This window comes from Trachurus trachurus, assembly GCF_905171665.1.
Source record: "Trachurus trachurus genome assembly, chromosome: 10".
Taxonomy (NCBI): domain Eukaryota; kingdom Metazoa; phylum Chordata; class Actinopteri; order Carangiformes; family Carangidae; genus Trachurus; species Trachurus trachurus.
Window position 1 is genome coordinate 22,555,391 of NC_139894.1, and position 18,921 is coordinate 22,574,311.

Below are 18,921 nucleotides of genomic sequence, written 5' to 3' on the forward strand. Positions count from 1 at the left end.
CACTCGTAGGTATTAATTCAACTTTATGGTCGTTGTAGAGGCTGTAGTTTGAGGGGCAGTGCAACTGGATTGTATTATACTGTCAGGTGTTTCATTTTCTTTCCTTTTTGCTTTTTTTTGTTGCTTTTTTTTATTTGATAGTGGCAGTAAAGACAGACAGGGGATGCTGAGAGAGTAAAGTTGCATCTGCTTTATAATCACTCAGCTATTAGTACGGGTGTTGTTGTGGCAAATTTACATCATTCCCATGGTATATCACCAACTGCATATTATTATAACGGCAAAAACAAACCTCTATATTATAACCTTTAAAAGGGTAAGATCTGTTGCAGAACTAACACCTCATGAAAGGCACCTGATTATCAACCCCCTCTGCAAAAACGGTTTCAGCTTTCATTTCAATTGATGACATTTAAACCATTATTAGTGTTTGGCAGTAAAGGTTACAAACCAACAGATTACATACAAGTCTGAATTATTCACTCTGAAATTTAAAAGTAGTGAACTCAGCTTAAAGCTTGCTTGTCAGATTTTCTACATATGCTACTCACTTAGCAAACTGGCGACTGCAGATCAGTCCATTGGCATTGATGACTTAGTACAGTAACTACTTTTCAAACAATGTCTTGTGAACAAGCAAACCATTGAGACAGTTATAAAATGCATTACTGTAGTATGTGTACTATATGTTTTGCATATTATTATAATCAAATAGCATACATTGTATAGCTTAATAAATACCTGGTAATTTTTAACCTTTTGGGTTTGCAAACTCACTTTCTTTGCTCTGCACAGACTTACAGATTTATGTTGTTATGTAAATCTTTTTTCACCCAGTTCATACTGTGAGAAAACAGAGAGGGTAAAAACCTGCCTTTTCAGGTGCTAATGTTATTTTAAGAGGATTAGGCAACAAAGTGAAAACAAAATGTTCTATGGAAGCATGAATTCACTTTCATCAACATAAGGCAGAGGAAAATAAAAGGTCAAGGAAAAACAGGCACTATTGTGTAAATGCCACATTCATACACAGTGTGAAGACCTTAATACAGGACAACTTATCCAAAATATGTTAAATTTGTTACGCTTGTTCAGTTATGTAATACGTTATATTTAAGGCTGTGTGCAGTCTGAAATATATTTCAAAAGTAACCTCTCAACACTGTCCATAATGAGTTCTGTTAGTAAAGATGTCCATATTGATCCCCTGAGCAGAGAAAGACGTCTGTCGGAAGACGGCTTTCAAAAGGACACCATACAATTCCCCGTAGATGCTGATACACAGATACATGATTTTCCATAAGCCGATGCTATTTTTGTTTAGATCTGAGCCCATGGCAGCAGAAAATGAAATGTGATAACACTAATTCTAGTGGAGATAAAATACATCAGGTCAAACTTTTTAATCAGGACATAGCAAGGACATAGGACAGTGTGATGGAGTGTGTGTGTTTAGAGGACACTCAGCACAGAGGACTTCATCAGTCTCCCCTCCAACACCATCTCAGAGGTCCTCTCTGCTTTGATCTCTCTACCTGCTGAAGCGCTGCCAAGGGAGCAACAGAGAGAGAGAGAGATTGCATGAGTTCTCCCTCATCATCCCAGAAATATTGATCGTCTCATCACCGTGGCCTTGCAGCCCGTAATAAATACAACTGGGGTGATGGCGGCAGGGAGGGGAGGAGAGGGGGAGGAGAGGGGGATGAGAGAGAGAGAGAGAGAGAGAGAGAGAGAGAGAGAGAGAGAGAGAGAGAGAGAGAGAGAGAGAGAGAGAGAGAGAGAGAGATGGAGAAGGTGGGCTGTACTCCACCATGTACATGCTGTTAAACACTCTCCTCCCCAACTCTTCGGCAACTGATTAATTGGACTCTTTCAATTCTGAAGGTCCAGTCCCTATTCATCATAATTTAAAAGCGCTCCACTGGTACAACACGTGAGACCACCTCATACAGATCACATATTTGGAAGAAGATGCATAGACTTTCTTCCTCTTTATTTTGGTCAGAGCCCACAGCCATGTACACTTACTGTAGAAGACCCTTTGTTCTCCTACAGCAGCGAGATCTCCGCATCGCAATAAAAGTCTGAGCACAGAGCCAATGTACTCCTACGCCCCGACATCCCTTAGAGAGAGGCTGAATGGACTCTGATAAAAAAGGAACCAATAAGAGTCTGAGTAGATGGAGCTTCTGACTCTCCCCACTCTGTTATTATAGTAGCTAGTCTACAACAAAGGCATTCACAAAGCTGCATTAGTCCTCTAGAACATCTAACTTCAAATGAAGTGAGCCGTCCTGACCTGAGAGAGTGTAATCACTGATTACAAATGCCTCTAGTGCTGTTACATTATAACCAAGGCTGAATGTGCCATTATAGAAATGATAAGCGACAGGCAACAAGACAGGAACCAGAAGACAGAAACCTATGTACTCGGGCGGTTACCTCGGCTGAACTCATTAAAATGTGAGCGGCAAAGGCAAAAACTTAATTTAGTGTCCTCGTCGTTCCATTTGTGCACCGGAGAGACACCGGTCTACTTCGATGCAAAGGCTCTATTTTGAAAACAAGCTGGGCTCGCGGCAGGCCTGCTCTCCGGCCTCCGTGTCAGTACTGCAGTATGTAACAGTATATCTGTAAATTGTCTGCTTTACACGTGTTTATTTCAAATGGGCAAACATTCAGCGCACAGCAAGATCAATAATGAATGTAAACACGAACCGCACGTCTCCCACCCGCAGACACGCTCCTTATATAAGCTCCTGGGCTTGACAAACAGCAGTCCGCCATATTAAATCAACGAGATTGGCATGTTTCAGAAACAACATTCGCCAAGTGCCAAAACCAAACCGCGGCTTCATAAGGCTCCCGCTGAGAACCAGTGCTGGTGTCAGACTGAGAGATGAGGGCCTCCTCTTCTTTTTCTTCGCCCATTTTTTCCGTCAAGACTCAGAGAATGTGCAGTCATTATTACTTAGGAGATTTAGCATTAAATCAAGGACAAAGACGCAGCACATTCGGACTGCTAATCATCACTGTGATGCAGCTGACATTTTTTTTAAAGAAGCACAGAGAGAGGCGGTGAGGACTGACGCTGGCGCTGCTGCTGCCTGCTAGGCTGCGTCTCCTCCTCTTCTCCTGGCTGCTCGGATAAAGGCTGCCACGAGTATCATTGCCAGCCAAACGGCCGAGGAAACATGGAGAGGTGAGCTTGGCAGGCCGAATAAAGACAGATTCCAGGTGAGCACATGTTGAGGTGAATTCTGCAACTGCAGGGCAAATAAATAGCCATTCTGCTAAGTGCTGACAGTGCCTGAAACAACTGTTTGCTCTTCATGACTAAAATGATAGGGACAGATTTGATCTAGAAGACCTAAAGCCGCGAGCCGAGGCACTGGGCCCATTACTACATCTATATTGCCTCTCCTTCTCTTGACTGGGTGCGCACGCCTCTGAGTGTCAGATACAGTTTAGGAAGTAATATGCTACGTGCAACAATATGTCTGGGCACTGGGATATTAATCAAAGCTAACTGACTCAATTAGATGGAAAAGTACCAGGGAGCTTACATTTAAAAAAAATGATAAATAAAGAAATTTCCCCAACAGTTCATCATCCAAACTCCTATTGATCCGCTGCAGAGTCCCAGTAGACATTCCCGCTGAAAAAAACTCAAAGTAGCTAATCACTCAAGAAGCCCACAGGGAATCTCTGAGAAACCGCAGGGACAAGTGTTGGGTCCGTCTCTAATCTGTGCTGTATGTAAACACATTTGGGTTTTACACATGGCATACTCATTATCCAACCTCCCACTGACGATGTTTGCAGGGTGGGATCTGTTCTCTCGACAAAGTGTTTTGTGTCTAATTTCCATCACCCTGCCAACACAGCTACAAAGTGCCGTAAAGCAAAGCGCACAAGATGATGAGGGCGTCTGTCACGAGAGAGAAGCAAATCATTGACCATAAACAAGGCAAATGAATATCTACTGGTTCTGCGCATATTACACATTTTACATCATTCATTACACCATTCCCCACTGGATGTTTATGCTGTTGCATTACTTAGAGTTCTCAGCTACGGTATACAACAGCATTACACATAGTCTGGAATTGGTAAAAGGACGGATGGACGCCAATCATAGTGTTTGTCTGTCCACTTAATTATTTTCTTGCCATGCATGTGAAGTGGTCAAACCTCATCGCTGACTTTTATTTACATTCCAAATTATTACAAAACCTTGTACCTTCTTCCCAAAGCTTGGCAAATAAAAACATAACTCAAGTTTTTCATAATCATTCAGGCAAAACTAATTAACATAAACAGAGGACGTTTTACTGGAAAGTACACCCCTTAAGGAAAAGGAAAAAAAGAACCTCATTCTCAATTTTACCTTGCACACACAACAAACAAAGTCTGTCGTCCTCTGGAGTGGCATTAAAACCTGCCAGCTCTCCAGAGTACCTGAATACTGTGCACATAGTGATCTTTGTGTTTTGACAAGGTCTCAAGCTTCTACACTGCAGCTAGTTTTTTTTTTTTTTTTTTTTCAAGTAAGCAATTTGTTTAAATATTCAAAGAGATATATCTATTTCTTATTAAACCACTTAAATGCACTTTTTCATGCATGGATAAAAAGTTTTAATTTTACATTTTCAATTCTAAACCTCATAATTCAGACTAATCATTTGACTTTGGTGATTCCTTGACCTCAAGTGCTTCTAAGCTGACTTTTTAGTTTTCACAACTATTGTATGGATTGGTATTAAATTTGGTAAAGGTGTCAGTGGTGCCAAGGAAGTGAATTGTAATGACTCCAAAACTGCAAATGATATAATGTTGGTGAACACAGTTGGTGTTACATCTCATGAACATTGTCATGGTAACCTTGTTATGATCATATGTCTAAAAGCATTGGTTTGCTTTATGCCCTAACCCCCTAAAGCTAAATATTATTATATATATATTATCACACTGTCAAGCATCAGGTGAATCAGATCTTTCATGTATGAACTTCTGACATAACTATACCTTTCTGACTGCTGCAGTTCCCTGCTGATCTAATCATCCTACATCTGTGAGGTGCCGACACGTTTGATTGGACGTGGTGAACACATGTGAAACATTGAATTCCTTGAGAGGATACACTCTAGTCGACCAAGGAGAATTCAGTAAATATTTCAAGCAGCTACTCTCATCGTCTGCACTGTGAGGACAGCACGTATAACATGGCAGCACTAACATCAATTTCTGGCTTACAGTGGAAGGAGGATGGATTTTTAGCCTTCTGGGATGCATCCCTAATAAAATTCAGGCAAGTGCAGGGAACCTGAACAGCGATGGCAATGCACTGCATTTATAAAGCAAATCAAAGTTTATGACAATCACTTCAAATGTGAACTGCTGTGTATTACCCCTGCTGCACTCCAGTCTAAATGCTGCTTGTCATGGAGCTCCTCGCCAGTTCTCACAGTTACTGCCTAAGCAGGAACTCACTTACAGTTACACTGATTGATTATAGTCTGAGAGTAATGAGGGTATCATTTGGGATAAATTACAATTTAAACTGCATTGAATGCTTAAAATATGTAACTTTAAGTAGCGGATCTAACAATACACATTGAACAACAAATCCTAGTGGACCAGAGAATTGACAGGGATGGGCATCAGGGACACATTTTTCCTAACACAGCTATTAACACTTCACAAACATATAGAGTTGGACTGAGGGTTTGCTGTGAGTTAATTGAGGTCTGGCTGGTAATTACAACAGGGATTTGATCTCTCACAATCAGGGTTCCAAGTTCATTGGCACTGCATTATAAAATCTAAGGTGGATCAGCTCCTATGGCTAGTATTGACTCTTTTACTGTGGGTTAAAGAGACCGTGGAGTTGTCCTTGATCCTGAATAGCCGTTTGCAGAGCCAGCATCAAATGCAGATATAAAACTATGAGTAACCCACACTGGTAAGCAATTATTTAAAAGGAGCATAACAGCTCCTCTGGGCCCGAGGAATGCGTTCACATGATAAAATGATTTAGCTTGTGTTTGTAATGAATAGCATACAATATACATCTAAAAGTAGGATTATGTGGGTAATTTACGATGCAGTAATGTCTACAATTCGGTGGACATTTCCTGGTAAGAACAGAGAAAATTAATTCTTGCAGCTGTAATGTGCTTGCCACACACCAACCCCCATTACAGAAACTAAAAGACAGTATCCTCAGAAACCACACAAAGCCAGATCTTTGAAGAGCCGATCATCCCGAGGACAACACTTAGCTATGCATCATTTCAAAAAGCAGCGGAGCCCTGCAATGAGTGCACGTAATTCACCACTTTCATCCACTGCATTTTGAATTATGTTTTCTGCAGACAAAGATTAAAAATTCAGATCAACTTGTCCCGAAGATTGTGGAATTAATTAAATTTTTTACAATAAAATGGGAGCTGTTTTAGGGGCTGTACTGTGAAATGTAATAGCTTCCTGCATGCGGATGCACTGTACATGTGGGCACTTCCGACACATCCAGTGCAGTAAGCATATGCTAATGAAGTGAATGTTTCCATGGCCAAATAAGCCAGATAACAAATCTAAGGTAAGTGGGCTGCAGTTCTCATTTGAAACTGAAAGATCAGCTGTATCGTTGGGTGTGAAAGGGCTCCACAGAAACATACCAGAGACATGACCCAGATGCTGGCTGTAAAATTAATGAGCTAATAACGCATTAGCAGCAGTTACACTAATGTGCAAACAGAGATATTCCACAGTCAGGTGAAATATGGTGTTGGACTCTAGGTATTGTGTAAGAAGACAATTGAATGGATTTGTTCTGTTCTAAATGTATCACAGCATTACTTCTCCGTAACAGCCCTGCGTTGCAGGCAGCGTATGCAGCAGTTTTGTAGCTTCTCCCTGGAGGCATAATCACTTGAACGCTGCATGTATTTAAAAACTACATTTAAGAGCCCTTCATTGTGATTGATGATCAGCTAAGATGAGATTGATTTTGAGAAAAGAACATGTAAATAAAAGTGGCGTTGCACTTTATCCTGATGTTTCCTTTCAAAGACCCCCGCTACTTGGCTTCTTCTGCAGTGTATTCACAAATGCCAAAAGCACAGTGGTAGAATGATGCTATTGACATGCAAATGCCTGGTAGTTGCAGAGAAGTTCGAGGTGCCAAAGTGTACTGTTGTGTGACAAGAAGGATTTCTGAATACATAGCTGAAAGCTGAGATGTACACGGGTACGCTTGACACAGCAAAAACACACAGCATCTATTTTTTAATACAATGACAAAAAAAGAAAGAAAAAGAGGGCATAATAGATTCATGAGCATTACGGTGCGGGCCCTATTTACAGATGGAGCACCGGGTTATTGTAGCCTAATGACAACAGATTAAATGAGGTCTGTCCACTGTACATGATCCCTGGAGTTTTATGGGAGCATAATTAAGTTTCAAACCGACCCAACAGTGATGCGCTTTTAACTAAAGGTCAACAGTAAACAGCGATGGGAGCCACACTTGATTACTATGTATATCACAACATCAAAAAAGATGCTGCTGCACTAATGAGGGGGTGACCTTCATCTTCAGTGTAAACAAAGACCAAACAAACACATGCCGCACCACATGGCCCCATCAGCCATTAGTAAGAGGTGTTTAAGAAATTATTAGTACTGTAATATTCACAGGGACTATATGACATGCAGACTCTGACATTTCAGTGAAAGCCTGGTTCACCGGAGAATGCATTCTCACCTTGAAAAGAAAACACAATGTATTTAGCATCCGCAGAATCTGAATACATATCTATCTATGAATGTAAGTAATAACCTACAAAATATCAGCAGAAACCCGAGTTAAATAATATATTTCAGTTAAATAATAAATAATCTACACTTTAAAAATATGACAATCGGAAATGCAAATGTGGTGCTGAGCATTTAAATCTTAATTCATCACATTACAGGCTCATTCAGAGCTGCAGCCAGGTGGATTTAGAAGAGATGTAGAGGGATTAGTGAGGTGATATCAATCACCACAGCTGAACCATCCCCTTATCCAGCACCATCACAGTCTCTGGCTGCTTTATCCAGCACAGGCTATAGGGCTGGAGCTGGAGCTAAAGGTTAGGATTTCCCTTCAGGGGAGCTGTAAGCTCCGGAAAAATAGCTAATTTGCTTTCAAAATTTGAAAAAAGAGTGAGGTTTATCCTCACATTCTGACAACAGCTAATCAAAATTTCAATTAGCTGGTGTACAGTCATTTTCAAAGTGCTAGAGACAAGATAAACAGTCCCGCGTTGTGCATGACTAGGTAAAAAGAGACACCAGAAAGATGTCCTGCAGGGAGAGAAAGCAGCTGTTTTACCTCCAGTGCATTTCCCAGTTGTCTGTTTAGAAAAGCAGCCATCTCACTCACGCTTATTACATGTTCACAGTGATATTCTAGATATTATTAGTCAGGCCAGAGAATCCAGCTGATGATGAGCTCCGAGGGACATTTTAAATGACAGTGCCCTTTCTTGAAGGGAGAGAGCGTAAACAACACAGGCGACCGACACTGTCTTGTTACTAATGCTCATCTGCATTCGTGGAATAAAAAAAAACAAAAAAAACAAGTGTAACTGAGGGGCGATGCTGGAAAGAAAGAAAGCGACTTTGCAGATATATAGGGGTGAGCATGTGGGTGGGTTGGGGGAAGGATTAGTTGGGTGTTCGGATGAGGCAGAGACATGCCTCAATATCACACATGAAGGAGGGAACACTGTCCCCTGACAACAGTCCTTTCGGCTCGGCTGGCAGATATGTCTACTCTCCATTCACTATTTCTAATCCTGTCTGAAAGCCTATCTTGAATGTCAGGCTTCTTCTTAAATTGGCTCGTGTTCTTAGTGATTGATTAAAGTACTGTAACCCAGCTTTATCAGACCGCCCTGAACTCTGTATTTCTGCCAAATCTATTAGGTAATGCATCCTTTGTTATTGCATTGGTTGTTTTTCTCTCCCTGTGCCTCCCCATCTTTGGGAAATGCACAGATCCATTTACTATGATACAGAATCCTCAGTGGTACCTGGCGCTATGATAGCACGGCAGCCCTCAGATCAAACAGGGAAGCTGCCTTAAGCTCACAACAGTTTGTGACAAATGTGGCATCCTAATTCAATATAACATTATTCAGTGAAATTGGTTAGATTTATCAACAGAGCCCAAAACACTGTGTGCAGGGAATATACTTAAAACACATTTCATAATCTCCACTTCTCCCTTCTCAAGCTTTTGACTGATGCCTTGCTAGTACCAGAGACGCGTCTCTGTCCCCTGACATTGAGCTAACAATATGGTCATAATTCATGCGTTCTAATGCTGTAATATCCCCCATGCCATTGCACACAGAGGAGAGGAGAGGTTGCCCTGATATTACTGCTGACGCCTGAGTCCTAGACATTGCACTTAGAGTGTCTCCTGCAGGACATTATTCAAAACACACACAGGCACTAGAAAGTCCATGAGACAAGAGTAGGCCACTACAATACCAAACACACACATCCTCAGACACTGCAGCTTACTGTGACTATTCAAGGTCACACGGTGAGGCGCCACACACACACACACACACACACACACACACACACACACACAAAGGGTGTCACCACCTTCTGAGATCCATCATATTTTACCCTGATCCTATGCATATGCGCCATCTAAAACCACAGCACTGATTTTAGCAGAAAGCAAAAAAGACACTCTGCATATGCAGCTGTGGGTATAAATTAAAATCCCATTTGTGTAATTTAAACAGAGTAGAGGACCACATTAATGACTGCACACTTAGAAGTAGGCCATGTCCAACCACTGCAGGCGAATTTGGCCTCGGGTTGTCTGCACTTCCTCAAAAACTGCATACAACAACACACTGTGAGCTACTACTGTATCTGCCTTCCTATTCTGTGCCTACTTTGCACCAAAGAAGCCCAGAGCAAGGACAACACACACTGTAGATACTGTATACACACGCCACTGCATTGTGTACGATCCTGGATTCATGGAGACACACAATGCGACAATCCCCAAATCATACCCATCTGCCCTCGCCTCCTTTTTTTTTTTTTTTTTGCTCCAACCTTCCCCTTAATGTTTTTGTCAGTGGAACAACAACAAACATCCTCCCTCTTCCATGTTTCATTAGCAACCTGAGGGGAAAAAAAGGGTTTTCCCTCTAACATCTGGATGTTAGCTAGCTTGAGCGAATAGTCATATCAGATCAGATCCCGCTACATCAAATGCAACTTGAGGGCACATTATTTATTCATTTAACTGCTGACATCCAAACCATGCCCTAAACGGTGACACTTTGAAAACTATTCCTCTGTGTCTGAACTATGCCAATATGAGTGCAACTAGCGGGGGCTCACAGAGGGGAAGGGAGTTTTATGTTCCTTTTACCAGGCATGAATGTAGAAGAGACGGAACAAGCAGGCCATTGTGTTTTCTTTTTTCCTTTTTGTGCTAACTGAAGAGCCTCAGAGCTTCGACAAGGAGCAAACGCAACAATGAAGAGTAGCCTGCATGCCTGCTGTAAAATTTCATGTGACTACAAGGCCTTCCCACAATATTCAGAAAATACTGACGGCAAAACAGTCAAAGCCGATGTGGCACAGCACCTACTGTATATTAGCAACATTTACCCCTGTGGTGAACAGAAAGACTGGCCTGTGTAGGTGTGTCTCGGTTTGTGTTTATCTGTGTGTAGGTGATCTTTATTATCCCTTTTTTGTGTTTTATGAGTTGGCAGTGAAAAAAAATAGTGAGATAAATCAAGAGAAAGCAGCAGGAATAAAATCCGGCTTTTATACAAAGGGAGTTCGGGTGACAGCACCAAAGTGCGATGCTTCAAGTTTGCAGAAGCAAAGCATTCGTTATATCTATTGTTTTTTTGTTTTGTCTTTTTCTCTCTCAGTTCTAGGCTTTTTCACCTCTCTAATCCACCAGGCCCTTCTTTTTAATCTTGTGAATAATTAAACTTGGGACAACCTAAAGAGGGCTGTGATGGCGAGAACTGTCCTCAACCTCCAGGGGTTAGCATCAGCAGACTTGGTATGCAGACACCAAGGAAATCTATATGTGATGGATACAAAGAAAAGGTTTTCAGAGGAAGAAGAGAGGAGCTTCTGTGCAGGATTAAGTGCTTTAGATCTAATGATGAGAGAGGGCCTGTTTTTATTTGTTTTCAAACAGGCATTTCACTCTTGATGGAATAGCAGCACTGTTCTGTCTCCGGAGGGTACAAATACTCATCAAAGACCTGGCTTTGTCAAACAATCCATAAACTCTTAATGCCACATAGCATGAGATACTTGCTCAACAAGTTCAGGGATAAGAGCAAAAATCAATGAGAAACAGATTATTACAATTCACATAGTACATGCTTTTTTACATCATACTGTTTTACCGTGTGATTCTAAACCATTAAACGACAAGCTTGTGTTTTGGGAAGTCTGAATTCAGAATTCCTTGGTGGGATTCTTGCTCTTCCTATCAATATCTGTGGCAGTGGCTGCCAGAAGATTTGGTAGCTCTGGATGCCCAGGGCTCTAAATCTGGGCCAGGGGTTGTGTGGGATGCTCAGATAAATGGGCTGGGCTTTGTTTTATTGCAACACTGCTTGTCTTAACTTTCTGTGTCTACCAGGGATTTAGAAAATTTGCCACTGTCCTTGGGCCTCTCTCTGCAACAGCAGCTCTCAGTCGGGTTTGAGTCAGCCCTGGTGCCCCAAGATTACATAAATATGAGCCATTCACCACTATATCCAAGCTCTACTGTTTTGGTCGCTTTTTATCTTCAGCAGCGTTTTGTTTTTTCGCGGGTATGGGGGTGCAAGTCTCAGATTAAAAGCGGAACCGAGGATCCTCATTTAACCCAATTTGACAAGTCCTTTCACACTGCGCTCAACAATTAAACGCAAACAGTAAACATTTTCTCAATGGGACACTCTCTCCTCTCAAGTCCTTTGCTAGGGACCTTTGCTAATGGATTTGACTAGAAAGACCTTTACATGTGATGCAGCTGTTTGTCATTTGTGTGCAGCAAAGCATCAATACTAAGGAAAAGTGGGCCACCGAGATTCAAAGCACAATTATCCCCGAGGAAATATGTCACATTTCCAACGTCTTTTATGATAAGGTTTCCTCATTCGTGCTTTCCTAACGTCTTATTTCAAAAAGCACACTGGGAAACAAAGCCAAAGATACGGCTTATTAGGCCAGTTCTGGATTTAAAAAAAAAAAATATATATATATATATATATCCTGATCATGGACCTGCTGGATAAATCACATGGGTATCATTAGAATCAACCCTGAGGTGTCTATGGGCACAGTACAAGTGTGTGTGTGTGCTTGCAAAGACTTTGCTTTAGGTACCTTTTCAGCCAATCCAATACTGTGCAGTGTAACCATAGCAGTCCTCCTGGATTTTATTTTACAGTTCTGATGCCTTTTGGACTGCAAAATACAGAATAGATCTTCCTTTTATTTTAATTTATCTTGGACTTGGGAGACAGCTTGGTTGTCCAATTCATGAAGAGACTCAAAGAATGTAAATTCAATATCAATATCCTGTTTGGTGAATTGTTATTCTTCAGCAGCAATGGCAAATAACTCCATTCCATATCCCATTAGTTGACATATTACTGGGTGCCAGGCTACCAAAAGCTGCAAAAACAATAAATGCCTATTGTCACTGTTTGCTTTGGAGTTAGGGCTTCTGTAGCATTTTAAATGCATCAAATGTATGTGAGGCAGGTTTGGACTGAGAGAGGATGTGATTAAAGGGAATAGGAGATGAGAATGCCAGTAAATTCTGGGGTGTCAGAAAACGTTGAATCATTTAGTAATTTTCAACATGGCAGGGAGATCTGCCTCAATCAAAAATCTTCACATAAAAGAGGGAGCGCAGAAAAGTCCAGGATACAATTCGGTAGCATTTGTATTCTGCTTGTTGTTTGTGTGTCGCTGTACAAAATAGATAGTAAAGCTGTAGTTGTCCACAGCATGAATAAAACAAACTTGGCAGATTTTGTGTTTGACTGGCTTTCTCCAGCCCTGAGCTCACTTGTCAAAAGGCTTATCCAGGCTTACCTTTCTCCAACCTAACCGTTTTCCTCTTGTTTCTTTTCAATCTCACCTCTTCCTTCTGTCCTTGCTCTTATCCTCTCTGATCCCTTCTCCATTCCTGCTACTCACAGAGAAGCATTTCTATCTAACAGTATCATTTCACTCTTCAGCTTCAGGACCGAACTGCCCACCACTATTATGTCATTCAACACTTGTTCTTAAGCCCGATTGAGATTCACAGTGGGCGCCGGCCAAAAGGACCTACGAGATAAACTACAACTCTGGAGTCTCTCATCACAAATCTACCTTCCTGTTGTTGAGACTCAAGAGACAGAGTGTGTCACATTTCCCAGTTTTACTGTAACAGGATGAGAAATACATCAAGTGCTAAAAGTGTCACTTTTACCCCGTGAAAAGACAGCATATTAATAATTATGGTTCAAATAGCATCCCACAGTCACAGAACTCCACAAATAATATGCGATTATGGATTTTGGGCAGATAATTTGGGCAGTTTTAGCAAAACCCTTAAATCTGTGCTACTTAAAGGATCAGAAAAACGCCTAGAGGATCCTTCTAGTCTTATGTGTTCGCCCACATCACCAACCTCCTCAGAAACAAAACTTCAAACCAACAAGGAAAAGCCATCAAAACTGTAGGCTCCTCCCTTCATGCTCGCATTATTTATTTATTCTTTTTTTCCACTTAATCCATTGTCATAGTGACCCACAGCCACTTATTCATCACAGCTGCCATCTTGGGAGAGTGAGCTACAAGGCTATTTCTGTAATGACCCAGATTTTCAGGTGAATCTGGATCCGTATCAATGTAATGAGTTGCAGTAAGTCAAAGAAAACACATTGGTTCGAATAAACTATTTAGCATGGAATTGAAAGCTTGATGTGCACTGTCGCAGAATATTTCAAATAATCGATAAACAAAATGTTCTATTACTTAAGCTCCGACAACCATGCAAAGTGTGCATTCCACCTTTAAAACACAATCGATGCCAGAGAAAATTCCCCAGTCTAATTTCCTTTCTTGGTAATTTTGTCAGATTAATATCAAGTCAATTTCCTGGAGCCTGTTCTTACACAGAGTGATGGCATGATGATAGTATCATTGGAAGAATGCTATAATTGTGGAGGATGGCTCCTTTTGAGAAGAATATGGGCACAGATGGGCCTGAGCTTGATGGAGGAATTTCTCTGTTCCCAAAGGCTATCAGGAAACTTTGGCAAACTGGCAAAAGATATAAATAGATGACAGTCAGGAGCCGGTCTACACATACAAACCAATCCCAACGCAGGTGCTTTTCTATTAAGGTAGAGAGTTTAAAATGTCATTATGGTGCATTTAAAAGGCATTATAGTACTGTATAAAAAAAGTCATGCTATTATAGGAATCACATTGGATTTGGTTGCTTATTATTCAGTGAGGTTAGTGGAGATAACAACTTTAACAGGACACTGTGGACAACCATCAAAGGGCTAACATGCACACATCCACTCACACTCACTCTTGCACCTACAGGCAATTTAGAGTCTCCAGTCAACCTGATTTGCATGTATGTGGAATGTGGGAGGAAATGTGAGCACTAATAAAGACAGAGCTGCTACCACACAACACACCAAGGACATGTCCACACTGTTGTTTTGGGGAAATTGGGGGTTTTAATGTCCCGAGGAGGAGTTTACATCCTATAATTATACATGTGAGTTTTTTTGAAGGCTGAATTTAGTGGTTTTTTAAAGAGCTGTTATTCCAATAATTAATTTTTGGGGCAAAAAAAGTTAAAGCTGTAATGAAGGGATTTAGCATTTGTCTGCAAGAACTGTATCTCTGGGAAAGGGGGGAAAGGGTCTAAAAAAACAAAAGATTAATTTACAGAACATGTACTGTATTATTAACACTTTAATGAATAAAGAAAATGCAGGGAGAAAACACATTATTCACTTTTCTAGGGGGCAAGTCAGAAACTTCTTCAGGGAATATGGGTTGCAGTAAATTCTGGCTATAGCCCTGAGTAAAAAAAACAAACCAAAGGCTCTTTTTTGCTGCGACTGAGCCATCACAATCATGAGCTTTACATTTATAATACATATTATATTTAATTTGGCCTCCAGGATCCTCAGTGGCCAAAACAGTAAAATGAAAAATAAATGCTGGATAGGCAAAAGCTCAGTCAACTAGCGCTTTGAACGACTCACATCAGCACCTAATGCCTTATGTTTTCACAGATACAGGTAAAAAGTGTGGAGCCAGTCTACCTATAAAAAAAACAATGTTAAAAAAAGATATAAAATGCTTCTGCATTATTTAAAACTTGCACTGAGGTAGAAGGAAAGATGAAGCAGGGTGGCTCTGACTCAATGTCAGCTTTGATTTGGCTGAATCTAAAATACAAAAAATATATATTTAAAACATTTGTGAATGTGTGTGCATGGAAACACACACAAAAAACGCACACAGGAAAGTGCAGCGAGAGAAGAGGATGGCGAAGGACAGACGAGACCACACAGGAGAGCGAGACAGTCTACTTGGGTCTCCTTGTGGTGCAGGTGTCTTTGAGGACACCGTGGCCGACCAGTGGCAGCGGCAAGGTTGTGTGGGTGTGTGTGGGAAAAACAGCGAGGATCTCTATTAATCTCTTGCATTACTGCAGTCATTTCCACTCTCTTCATCACCAGTAGCATGTGCTCTGTGAGATTTAAAATATTTAAATCTGTAATCTGTCAGCATTATGAGGTTAACACACACCCGCAAGACTGGTGTCCTATCCGTCAGCATGCTTTCCACTTCAGATGGCCGCACATATATCACAAAGACCTGACATGGCCTTTTGTAGTTCTCGCTGGAGAAGACTTTGCGGGCGGTGTCTGTAATTTCTCAGCAGTGTCAGAGACATGCTGCTGGACCCTGGAGAAAAATTACGGGATATGCAAGCAGCTGAAAAAGAAAAAAAAGAACCATGGCACTGCAAAGCACGAGGAAGCTTCTAATTTTTTCCCCAGTGTATGTGACCCAGTGACTCTAGAGGAGTTCTTCCTTGTTCTTTTACTACGGGTAAACCAGCATTCATTATTGATTTGGCACACAGACTCATAGTCTTACACAACTTAGGTCTTATGAGCGGGTCTAAATGTTTTGTCAGTTTGGCGCATAGCTGCAAGAGCTTCACTAATGCACCCTCTTTCACCTTTCTTACACATAGTGGCATATTTTTCTAAAACTCTGAATTAATAACCAAGAATGAATAAATTGAATGGGATTAAAGCCTGAACGACAGTGACCCATATATGACTATTAGGTTGACGGAAGACACTCCAACGTAGCCCATTTAGCCAGCTCCATGTCATGTCTTCATACGACAGGCTTTTACTAAGCTCCTTAAGAGCCTGCCCCAGGGGATCTATGGTAGGCTAGAGGTACTGACTCAGGCCTTATCTTCACTAATTTACCCCATGAATTAGACGGGCCCTCGCTTCTGTGTCCTGCCAGACCCACACAATGCTCACTCCATGTTAAGAAAATGAGGAGATAAAAAGGCTTTTCGATTGCTCAGTTGGATAAGGAGCTGAAGGATTGACGGGTGAAAGGCACGCGCACTCTGCCACATCAACTTTACCTGGACGGTCACGTTCATCCCCAGGATTTAAAAAGTGTTGATTCCCTGTCTGTGTATTTTCAGGGTGGATTAAGCGGAATAAAATGCAATTTGAATCATAAGGATTAAGGTGAACTTCTAAAAAAACAAAACAGGCAGGGCTTCACCCCCTGTCAGAAGCTAAGTAAGGGCAGAATGACTTTCTTTGTTCCTGTCAGACTTTCGCTTAAATATTTTCTTGACAGACACTTTTAAAATTTAAATGAGCTGGGAAAAGCTAACCGACATTGACTTTTAGAGGACAGGAAGTGCAGGACTTGGTCAAACGCACAGGAACCTATACCTATACATAATCTCAAGTGTGAGTTGTTTGTCATATCACACTGCATGTGCGAGCGGAAAGCAAACAGCACCTCGGTGTGTAAACCGCAGCCACAGTCTGCAAATATCTGCAACAGCCACACAAAATAAAATCAATTAAACGTACACAAAACTTCCTCACACGGCCCTGACTGGATTGATTCCTGCGTCCCGGAGTTAAAAAAGGTCATTCATGTCGTCTGTATGAATGCTGAGTTTTATCCCAAGCTAAGCTTATGTAAGTCTGAAGTACAACTTTGCATATGAGCGACTCTCTCTCCCTCTCTCTCCCTATCATGACAGTCTCCCACTCCCACTCCTCTCGCTGTTCCTCTCCACGTGATGCATTTTTAAAGTCTCCTTTAAAAAGCAAAACAATCAGAAATAGCTCCTCGCTGCTGCTGCTGCTGCTGCCGCATATTTGGTTACGTCTCTGATTTTAACTCGGCTGGCTTCGTCCTCGGCCTGCGTGCTATTGAGTGTAAATCGTCTAATTAATAAATAAATAACAAAAAGATAACTTCTGGCAGACAGTGAGTGGAGGCATACTGTGTGACATCTGCTTTGCAGTTAGAATGGCGATGTCCAAAAGATTGTTTACTAAGCAGACATTGGTCTTTGGCAGGGAAACCTGTTAGTCAGGGGAGATGTTTTTGGGCCATGAACAATGTAAAATCTCTGTTAAATATGTTATGTGCAGTAGACTTGAGGCGTATCTTTCAGCCTCAGGCCAAAACCATTTTGTTAGCCAAACAAAGACACTTTCATCTTTTCACAGATTGAACAAATATGTCTCATTCATTATTAAAAACGAATATGACACAAGTGCATCTGGTGAATTGCCACTCGACTTGAGTAATTTCTTTAAATAAACAGTCTGGATATTTTTCAGCCATTCTCTCACAAAAGGTGTGATTTAATGATGATCCTCCTGAACAAATAGTAGGAGACAAGTTTATCCTCCTTCATTAGTCATCGTACATCTGTGTGTGCGTATGGCCAGATTATGAATGAGCGCGGCTGACACGTCATGATACACAGTTTGACTTGGGTTTAAAAGATTTTGTCGCCCGTCGCCTCGTCGGTTTCCTGAGCTCTCTGCTCGGCTGCTATTGTGTAGGGCAATTAAAAACCTGAATGACTCTGACTCATTTACACTGTAAGTGGTAATAAAGTAAAGACTGGGATCCTGTTTCTAAATGAATCTCTTCTCTTGTGCCAACAAGAGACAGTAAGTTTAAAGAGAGTGGGTAAACTGCCTGTTTGGTAAGACATTTCTAAACTGTGTCTATTTTTTTTCTTTTTCCCAGAGAACATCAGCCATCAAGGCCAGCAAAGTCATCTCTTTTGCTTGGTAATGCGGTGGTAAACTAATCTGCATTAAAACCAAATTCTCCACAACTGCCTTTCTTCGTTCTTGTGTGTCTGACATTGCAAAGTTGTGAAAATAGTGCTGGAACAATGACAGGCTTTTCTTGCGACTGTAGGGTAGCCAGCGATAGGACATATTTTCAGAAGGTCAGAGGTATCCATTTGGGAAATTATTCAGCCCCTGCTCCTGCTGCTTCAAGACAACACGTCAAACACAATGAAGAATATTAGAAAACACAAATAACCTTCCGCAGCCTTTTTCATATGTGCAACACACACGCATGCACACACACCTTGGTGTAGCTATACACTGAGGAGCATGTGCCCTCACACACCTCCTTTAGTTCATGCGTCTGGATGTGAGAGCAATAACGAGAGCACGCACAAAGAGAAACGGAGGGCTAAAGAACAAGAGGCCTCTTGGGCCAGAGACCAATGAGTGGCTCATCCATGCTAA